Below are 11,119 nucleotides of genomic sequence, written 5' to 3'. Positions count from 1 at the left end.
CAGGCTAATTTAAATGTATGGTAAAAAAAAAAAAGTACCAGCATGTTAACTTTATTACGATTTGTATTACTTTCTCTGTAGTTCCTAATGGACTTAATTATGGACTCTGGATATTTGCACTTATGTACTTGATACTGAATGCATAAATAAATGTTACTAAATGTAAAACCTTCTCCCTCTCTTCTTGTGATCTTACGAGCAAATGTAAAAGTTCTAAGCTAGAATCTTCTGAGGACAGGCCGAGAAGCCTGAGGCCAAGAGCTCACTTTATTCCTGTCTTCAGGACCGCGTGGTCCAACTTCAACTCAGTATATGGCTCCTTTGGGTTCTTTATAGAAGTCACTACAAAGTAGTAAAACTGGAAAACACTCTTCATGTACTCTGTGGGACTGATGTAGTTATTTTAAGTAGTTTTTTTTTTTTTTACATAAGTCCTTCTATAAATAATCTTCTTATAATAATATGCAACAATACATTTGCTAGGAAGTCACTCTTTTGGTAACTATTTCTTGAGCACCTACTGGGTACCAAGCACTGAGAAGAGGGCTATGAATTAGAGAGACGACAGTTCCTGCCATCACCAAGACAGATCTTCTAACGATTGCTTTCTGCTTTTCATAAAAATCCACTTGCACACTTTTATTTCACTGTTAGGATCCAGAGTCAAAATGATGAGCAAGAAGTAGATGAAATAGTAGCAGTGAGAGAAATAAAAGTAGTGGGAGAAAAAAGGAACAGTAACTTACAAAAAGCCGCCTTTGACCAGTTTTACGCTTGGCCTCCATAAGCACTTACGGAGGTACCCTTCTGTACAAAGTGGTGTGACGACCATAATGGCAACTGGACACTGTGTCAACAGCCACTATGGGGGGGATGGGAGGCGGCCATGGGAAAAGTGCTAACTAAATAAAAGGCGGCATGAAATTAGAGCTGGCTTCTAAGACTGGAGCAACAGAGAGGAGGTGAGCTTTGCGGCTGGATCCTGGTATGGCTTTTTCCAGATGGGAGAAGGTGGTTCAACCCAGTACAAAGAAAGAACATCACCTAAGATGCTAAGTCATGGAAGTACATGGCATATGCCGAGGATGGTAAGTGACAAGCTCAACTGGGTTGTAAGGTGGTTGGGGTGAGGATGAAAGGCTGTGTTGAGACCACTAGGAAGAAACTTGAATGCTAAGGAGTTTGAGCTTTAATTTTTAGATCTCAGAGAATCACATGAACACACTGAGGGTGCAGGAGACTGGAGAGTAGAAGACTATGGGAGCCAATTGTAACATAACTAACAGCAAACCAATGACTCGGGCTCTACTAAGGCAGCTACATTGAGAATTTAAGGGAGAAATTCACCTGTCTTGATCCTTTCTATAAGCCCAACATGCCAAGCATCCACTGTGCCCGGAGGAGCCGCTAGGAGATGATGTGGAGGGAAATGGGATCAGAGTCGGTGATTGATTGACTAGATGTGGGGGTTCAATACCAAGGCTACCCCTGACCCTCCTCAAATTTTGCAGCTCACTTGCCTCGCCCTAGCCCAGCTCTGTCTAAGACTCGCTGTTCAGGAGAACACAATACCATTTTTCAGGATAGAAATCCCAGAAGACCTGGTATGGGGGAGGACGATAATAAGTGGGTTTGGTGCCTGCCATTCTTTATGATTACTAGATACAGAAGAGGATCTTTTTTTTCCATGTATGCTTTCCAATCTCTAACCCTTTGAGATGAAGTTTCCTATTAATGGCTTTACTGTGTAGAATTAACCTCCCCTCTTCATATACATTTGCAGCATCTTCCTTCCTCCTGTTAGCCCAGAATTCCTTTCTTTTTTTTTTAATTTTTTTTAATGTTTTATTTATTTCTAGGAGAGAGAGAGAGAGAGACAGCGTGAGCAGGGGAGGGTCAGAGAGAGAGGGAGTCACAGACTGAAACAGGCTCCAGGCTCTGAGCTGGCAGTCAGCACAGAGCCCGACGCGGGGCCCGAACCCACGAACCGCGAGATCATGACCTAAGCGAAAGTCGGACGCTTAACCAACTAAGCCACCCAGGCGCCCCCCAGAATTCCTTTCATAAGCAGCCGTGCATCACGAGGATCTAAGGAGGAATTCCATTTGCTGGCAGGGGTGGAGAACGTTTCCTGAGGAAACCCCTGTCTTTACAAAGTGGTAAGTATGAACATACATTTTTACCAAATGGAGCGTGGGGCACATAATGTCAGTCAACATGATATTCGAGACGATGGATATAACGTGAGGACCCAATGAACAGGTAGAAAGAAGACCAAGAACAGGATCTCCCAGGGACCCAGTGTGAGTGAGGTCATCGTGAAAGCCTTGCACAGCACAAAATTTTTACAACCTGTGAATGAGCCAAACAAGCACAGGGTAGAGAGACACAGTAGCTGTGGGACGATTTATGGATCATGTCAGGAGTAAGGGGAGTAGAACAGATCATACATCCTCTGCTCTTTCCCCACCTATGTTAGTTTTCTGGGGTTGCTCTAACAAAATGCCAAAAACTGGGTGACCTAAAGCAATAGAAATTTACTCCCTCATTGTTCTGGGGGCTAGAAGTCTGAAGCCAAAGTGTTGGCAGGGCCATGTTCTCTCTGGTCGCTCTAGGGGGGAATCCTTCCTTATCTCTGCCAGCTTCTGGCGGTTGCCAGCAATGCATGGTGCTCCTTGGCTTCTAGATACATCAGTCCAGGCACATGGCCATCTCCTCCCTGTGTGTCTTCACATGATTTCCCCTCAGTATCCAGATTTCCTCTTTTCATAAGGATAGCAGTCATGGTGGATTAGGGTGCACCTTCATGACCTCACTTTAATATGATTATAAAAGACCCTATTTTCCAAATAAGGTCATATTCTGAGGTACTGGGGTTCGGGACTTCAAGGTCTCTTTTCGGCAGGACACAATTCAACCCTTCCCAGCACCCCGGGCCTCACAATGGCCCTTATGCCTTTGTGAAGACTTCCTCCTGTGTAGAGCCCAGATCTATTTCTCCACTTGTTCCCCACTAGGGAATTACTGCTGAAAAGAAGTGGACTGGCTTCTTTCTTACTCAAAGGTACTTGAGTGTGGCTGACTGCTGGGCCTCACTTCACTACTCCAGAGTTCCGGTAATCACCACACTGTTCTTGAAGAGAGCTCCCAGCACCCAAATGTTGGCACTCTCATTAGAGTATAGAGAAGAGGTAGGGGACGTAAAAGAGCCACCACCGGTGTTTTGGTGTTAGCCAATGGAGTAGTGGTTCAGTGCTCTGCTGATCCAGGCAAAGGGCCATTTGCCTTCAGATTCCAGCCTGCTTCTCTACTGCTTTATCCTGGGCACCATCTTCAAGCTCCTAAAAATGATTTTTTTTTCCTTTTTGATACATTCCATATTACGGAATTACCTCACTTGTTCTTTGATGAATAAATTGAAATGAATTCTTTTGTGTCCTAGGCCACAGTTACCTGCCAAAGGAATTCTACTAGAATGAGCTCCTTCTGGCTGTTAAAGAGGGATTTTCAAGTAGAAATGAAAGGACACGAAACAGCACTACAAGAGACTCAAGTATGAAACTCATTGCTAAAGTAGACTTTAAGTCAAAAACTGTATTTAGAGACAAGGTCATTATATAATAATGAAAGGGCCAATTTAACAGGAACGTATAACAATTGTAACAATATATGCATCCAGTATCAGAACATCTAAACATGTAAGACAAATGTTGACAGATCTGAAAGTATAAACTGACAACAAACAATAATAGTACGAGACTTCAACACCCCACAGTCAATAATGGACAGAACATCCAGACAGAAAGATTGAAAGAACCAAGGGACTTAAACAGCAAATACTAGAGGCCAAATAGACCCAACAGACATATACAGAACCTTTCACCCAACAGCAGGAGAATACACAATCTTGTCAAGTGCATATGGAACATTCTCCATTGTAGATCACATATTAGCTGACAAAACAAGTGCTAACAAACTTAAGATAAAAATTATATCGTGTATCAATTCTGACCACAATGGGAGGAATCTAGAAATCCTTAAAAGCAAGAAAATGGGAAAATTCACAAATATGTGGGAATTAAATAATACACTCCTGAACAATCACTGGGTCAAAGAGGAAATCAAAAGGGAATTTAAGGGGCGCCTGGGTGGCTCAGTCAGTTAAGCATCTGACTTCAGCTTGGGCCATGATCTCACAGTTTATAGGTTCAAGCCCCGCATCATGGGAATCTATCACAGTATAAATCTCTTTTGTTTTTATGTTTTATTTATTTATGAGAGAGAGAGGGAGACAGACAGACAGCATGAGCAGGGGAGGGTGAGAGAAAGAGAGGGAGATACAGAATCCTAAACAGTCTCCAGGCTCTGAGCTAGCTGTCAACACAGAACCTGACGCAGGGCTCAAACCCACGAACTGTGAGATCACGACCTGAGCCGAAGTTGGACGCTCAACCAACTGAGCCACCCAGGCGCCCCCGCTCTATTAATCTCTTGATGACAAATTGATCCCGTCTTCCTTTTTGCTTAATGGAATGTAGCCCATGGCTTTTGTTTCCGCTAAGTGGGAGAAAACAACTTTAAAATCATGGTTAAGTAAGAGTTACCATTTTTAAATAATAATTGAGTAATAATTTAGGTATAATAAAATTAACTTAGAACCAAACTTTAACTGTGTACAATTCAATCTGGTGATTCAAGATGTCCTTCAGTGTCTTGTAAAAGTAATGATCATTAATGTCATCATGGATGTCAGTTCTTGCCCTACTGGCCTAGATATAAAAGTATGAGACCCTGAGGAAGTTGCCTTTTTCCTCTAGTATTTTTTTCCTAATAAATCCTGACCTGCAGAAGATTGTGAATTATATATTTTTAAAAATTCTAAATATGGACTCTTTCCTATTATCCATTTAAATAATATCTTAAGCATCTTTTTTGTGTGATTACAGTGCTAGGTGCTCCAAGAGATTTAAAGAGGAGTAAAACACAAGTTCTTGCTTTTAAAGAGTTCTTAGTATAGAGGTAATAGCAACAACTAAATTTACGGAGTGGCTTATTTTATTCCAGGCATTGTTTTAAACACTTTATATTAATTCTCATGAGTACCTTACATTGAAGGCCCTGTTTTACAGATGAGAAAATTAAGGCAGAAGCGTTACAAAGCTATTTAGTAATAAGATATTATGGAAAAAACTATAAGACCACTCGGTCTAGGATAATTGCCGTCCATGAGAAGTTTGAACAAAGTGCTTTGGAGGCTCTGAGATTATTGAGATCAAGGAAGAATTTATGTTGGGATCAAGGAAGAATTTATGAATGAGACAGCTTTGAGATGGGCTGGCATCTCCGTAGGCAGAGAAGCCACCTGCAACGCAGACTTTAATTTTGAACAGGTCAACTTTGACATGCTGCAGCACAGCCGGATGAGGGTGTTGAGTCTACAAGACTAGTAGTTGCGGGAGAGTTTGGGCGAGAGATACAGGCTGAGAGTTACTGGTGTAGATTCAGTTCTGTAGAGGAAGGAGTGTAGAGAGCATGGAGAGAAGACCAAGGATGGAGCCCAGGCAGAACACCCCCTTGTAGCAAACAGGAGGAAGAAGATGAGAAGCAAAGAGGGAATAGTCAGAACCAATTAGGAAGTGAGTTTCTAGAGGTCTGGGGAAAGTGCGTAATGATATTGAGTCCTTCAGGAAAGAAGATGGGTAGGAATGGGGCTTGAGGAAAGGTCCTTAGAAGATGACGAGGCAGGGGTGCCGGGGTGGCTCAGTGGGTTGAGCATCCGACTTTGGCTCGGGTCATGATCTTGCAGTTCATGGGTCCGAGCCCCATGTCAGGCTCTGTGCCTTCAGCTAGCTCAGAGCCTGGAGCCTGTCTTTGGATTCTGTCTCTCCCTCTCTCTCTCTGTCCCTCCCCTGCTCGCACTGTCTCTCTCTCCCTCTCTCTCTCTCTCTCTCTCTCTCTCTCTCAAAAAATAAATAAAACATAAAAAAATTTAAAAACAGAAGGTGAGGAGGCAATTCAGAATTCAGGGTGAAGGGATGCACGACCGCCCAGATGTCGACCACACTTTCAAGGAGTTTGGCAATGACGGGAAGCAGAGAGGGAGGTTTAGTAAGATGCCTGGGCAAGAGTTCTGATGAACACATGAGCTGAGGGGGAGCTGATTGAGAAAGGTCCTTGAGGGGGTGGGAAGGAATGGGATTGAAAGCTGAAATGACTTACTTATATTTTTATTTTCCAAATGAATCTGGAAAATCTCAGCTGCAGCCTTATATGGAAAGAACAGTCAGCCAGTATTATCTGACATTTTCTAAATTTGCTAAAGACAAAAAAGAGAGAGAAGACAGATTTTTTTCAAATGGAGAGCTTACCTACTCCAGTGATCTTTACTGAATCATCTTCAGATGAATCACCATCTCTAAAACACTTTTTAAAAATAATTAAATTGGGGTGCCTGGGTGGCTCAGTCAGTTAAGCAACCAACTTTGGCTCAGGTCCTGATTTCACGGTCTGTGAATTCAAGCCCTGGGTCGGGCTCTGTGCTGACAGCTCAGAGCCTGGAGCCTGCTTTGGATTCTATGTCTCCCTCTCTCTCTGTCCCTCCTCTGCTCATGCCTCTGTCTCTCTCTCTCTCAAAAGTAAATAAACGTAAAAAAATTTTTGTAACTTTTTTTCTAAAACTTAAATAGATTAAAATAAGGAAAATAAGAATACTGCTACTTAACGATCTTGAGTGTTGAAAATATCTACAAAAAAATGCTAACTGAGCACGAACAATCATCACTGCTACCTTTCTAAGAGTTTTTAAATGTTTTTTTAATGTTTACTTATTTTTAGGACAGAGAGAGAGAGTAGGAAAGGGGCAGAGAGCGAAGGAGAGAGAATCTGAAGCAGGCTCCACACTGTCAGCACAGACCCCAACATGGGTCTCAAACCCCCAAACTGTGAGATTGACCTGAGCCAAAATCAAGAGTCGGTTACTTAACTGACTGAGCCACCCAGGCACCTCAATCCTTGGTACCTTTCTAAATGAGGATGCCACCTGAATCATCAGTGACTTAAGATAATAATAAAGACGTTCTTGCTAAATATGACATTGTTGTTTCAGGCCCAATTTAATTTCTAATTATTCTTCAGATGCTCACTTGAAAATATCACAAAGCCTGTAATTAATAATGACATTCTGTCTACCAAAAAATGTTACCTTAGGCAGAAACAAACCGAACTACCAAGCAGCTGCCAGCAGGGAGCAGCTTAATCTGTTCTCCGTCAACATTCTCCCAGCAGCATGACTGGAAGCATAAAATCCAAACTCCTGCGCTTAGAATTCAAGGCCCTTTGCAGTGAAATCACAACCCAGATTTTTGGCGGGGCTCCTGCTTCCCCTCTCCATGCACCCCATGCTCATCGGCCACACTCCATGACTCTGCTGACATCCTGAGCCCAGTGCCAGCCCCCTGCCCTGGTTGGGTAGTCACAAGGCAGCTCTGGGAGAGCTGAAGGTGTCTCAGATCTTGAGTCGGAAGGATTATTCTGTCATTGTCCCAAGGTTATCCCCAAGATGATTGACTCTCATCTCGGTGGGATTTTCTGAAAAATAAGACAATCATAATAACCGCCCAGGAGAATTATAAAGACTACATAACTCATGGCACCAGTTATAAACTGCACATTTTGTAAAAGCACAAAATGCTCTGGAGGTGTGATGCCACACAGCACCATACAGGGATTACACCTGGTCATGAACTGTACTTCAAAGGCTACCCTTTACCCCTAACTTCAGGGCCATTTTCTTGAGAACAGGTGCCAGATCTTATCCATGTGTTTAGTCAAAGCACTGGTAGAGTGTTGGTATGCGACCATGCCCAGCTGATCTGGATTCATCAGGGAAAGTAAACCAGGAATAACAAAAGGAAAGGTGGATCTTGTGAGATGGACAGCTGACATCTCCAGATTGCTACCTCTATTCTCTCCCCTTCCTCTTCATCTTCCACTTTACTTTTTTCGTGTTCTCTCTCTCCGAACCCTGATTTTCCTTCACTAAGAGAGTAACGAGAGAAGCCTGACTCCTGCTCCTCATGGCTTAGGTCTCCATTCCTAGGAGAAGCCCTCCCTGATGCCACCTATAGGCCTCTGTTGTATGTGCTCAGCGTTCGCACAATGTCCAGCACACAGCAAGCACACAACCAACATGTGAACCAGTGAGTCAGATGCTGACACATGTGTGCCCATGGCTTTCTCTGGTGCCCGGCAGGCTCCTTCCGTTTGTGCCAATGTTTGGCCTCAAAACCCTCCCTAACTGAGCACTCCCGGCAGTCACTGCCATCCAGCAGAACGACATGGAAACAGAACCAAGTTCCCACCTCTGGGACAGCAACTTTTGATTTAATTACAATTGAATTAATTTTCACTAATGGTTGAATGACCAAGAGGTTTAAGGAAGGTGAGGGATACAGAGAGGACATTAGCATTTGTATTTCAGAAGAAATGTTTTTTATTTTCTGTTTAGTAGAAGGAAAAGATAGGAAGTAGCATGGGGTCTGTGGTAAGGACAGCATTATTCTGCTTAAGCTTCATAATCCTGGTGTGTAAAATCCCATTTTTCAAATGCAGAGTGGAGATTAAGAGGTTAAACTACCTAAGCCAATTTAAAACCACTAGCAAATGATGCCATCACTATTTGATCCAAATCTGTCTAGCCCTAAGAAATTGCCAATGATGGGGGCACCTGGGTAGCCCAGTCGGTTGGGCAGCCGACTTCGGCTCAGGTCATGATCTCACGGTTTGTGGGTTCGGGCCCCGCTTTGGGCTCTATGCTGGCAGCTAGCTCAGAGCCTGGAGCCTGCTTCAGATTCTGTGTCTCCCTCTCTCTCTGACCCTCCCCTGCTCACGCTGTCTCTCTCCCTCTTGTAAATAAATAAAAAACATTTTTAAAAACTTAAAAAAAAAAAGAAATTGCCGATGATGGATGAAAACAAGTAGTCGAGAGACAAAGTTGGAAATGAGAACTTTTTTTTAATTAAAAAAACTTTTTTAATGTTTATCATTGAGACAGAGAGAAACAGAGCATGAGGGGGGGAGGGGGGGCAGAGAGAGAGAGGGAGACACAGAATCTGAAGCAGGCTCCAGGCTCTGGGCTGTCAGCACAGAGCCCGACGTGGGGCTCAAACCCACAAACCGTGAGATCATGACCTGAGCTGAAGTCGGACGTTCAACCGACTGAGCCACCCAGGCGCCCCTGGAGAACTCTTCTTTTAAAAAAATATTTATTTATTTTGAGACAGAGAGAGTGAGAGAATGCAAATGCAAGTGGCAGAGGGGCAGAGAGAGGGAGCAAGAGGATCCCAAGCATCCCTGATGTTAGTGCATAACCCAAGGTGACGCTTGACCCCACGAACCACAGGATTATGACCTGAGCCAAAATCAAGAGTCAGACATTCAACCGACTGAGCCACCCAGGTGCCCCTGAAAAGAAGAACTCTTAATCACCTGTTGTTCCAAACACCAACATGGTCTACCCTCCCTGGAAATGCCTTGCTTCCCTGGTTTGGCATAATCCATCAGGGGGCACCAATCCATCTGTTTGCTTCTCTAACAATCTGGCATTAACTAGTGGACTTGCTCTTCCTGCCATTTTGCCACAAATGATTGTGTGATGGAGTCACTGAAGCTGAGAATTATAACCTAACTTCGAGACAAGCACTTTAGAAGCTGCAAGAAGCCCAAGGGGTAGGGAATCTTTGTTTAATGTATCACCATCTTTAAATGTATCTTTAAAATGTATAACTTCTTTAAATGTTCTTTCAATATGTTTCTTGGGATTTTTCTTTTCTTTTATGAAGTGCCTGTTCATGTTGCTTGCCCAGATTTCTGTTTGGGAGTTAATAAATTTCCTTTCAAAAAGGATGATTTGGGTTTTGTAAAGGTCATCCCACATGGAAGGAACTATGAGTCCAAGTACAAGCTGGAAATACCTCAGAAAGCATGTTCAGGAAAAAGAATGATTAGGAACAAGAAGGGAAATAGACATAAAATGTCATAAAATCTAAAACAAATCTAGTAATGGGGGACACTGAATGTCCCCTAGAGATTGTCCTCATTCATAGACAGTGGGAGCAATGTGGTCCAAATGAGGTAGTAGAAAGAATATTCTGGTAACAGCATAAAGGTTGGCTTGGGATGGTCCAGTCTAGGTAGCTCAAGAAGAGAGAAATTTAGGGTGCCTAGGTGGCTCAGCCATTAAGCATGTGACTTCAGCTCAGGTCATGACTCACAGTTTATGAGTTTGAGTCCCACATCAGGTGAGCTCATGCTCTGCTTTGGGTGAGCATGAGCCCTGCTTCGGGTAAAACATAACCCCCTGGATGAGCCCCACTTCTCTCTTTCTCTCTCTCTCTCTCTCTCTGCCCCTCGCTCACTTCCACCCTCTGTCTCAAAAAAAAAAAAAAAAAAGATGAAGAAGAAGGAGAAAAGAAAAAAAAGAAGAGAGGAATAAGGGGTATAGAAACCCAAGGGACCGTAAGGAAGAACCCGGAACAGAGAGCTGCCACAGCCCCGCACCGTGCCCCCATGCCCACCCTGACTGCTGAGCAGTTGCAGACTGTTGGAGGCAGCGGCTCCCACTCCTGGAGACGGGAACAGAATGGCTTCTCAGCCCGCTAATGTCCCACTAGTGTCCCCTGTCGGTGTAACACAGGAAATCATCCGGCAGGAGTATTTGAGAAATGTAGTTTCCAGGCTTCCAGCCCCTGCCCCACAGAGGAGTGTAAAGAAAAGAGGGAGAGATCTGAATGCCAACAGACCGAATCTAGCAAAAGAGGGGACCTGGCAGAGAGATCACGGCCAGGATATGGCTCTCTCTGGAAGGAGGCCTGGATTCCAGAACTAGTTTTGTTACACTGGTGTGCCATGTCTTCAAGGCAGTATAGCACAGTGATTCAGCCTATGATTCATAGGCTCAGTGTCCTCCTTTGAAAGTGGGAAATAATACCTAGCTCAGAAGATATTTTAAACGTTAAATGGGTTACGGTAAAGGTGCCTAGAATGTAGTAAGCATTTAACAAATGAGAGGTGTTGTCATTGTTACTGAGTTTGATTCTGCCATCCGTAAAGTTATAAGAGG

Source organism: Crocuta crocuta, unplaced genomic scaffold (assembly GCF_008692635.1).
Source record: "Crocuta crocuta isolate KB4526 unplaced genomic scaffold, BGI_CrCroc_1.0 scaffold10, whole genome shotgun sequence".
NCBI lineage: Eukaryota > Metazoa > Chordata > Mammalia > Carnivora > Hyaenidae > Crocuta > Crocuta crocuta.
The sequence above is the reverse complement of the archived record's forward strand: the minus strand, read 5'-3'. Positions refer to the sequence as shown.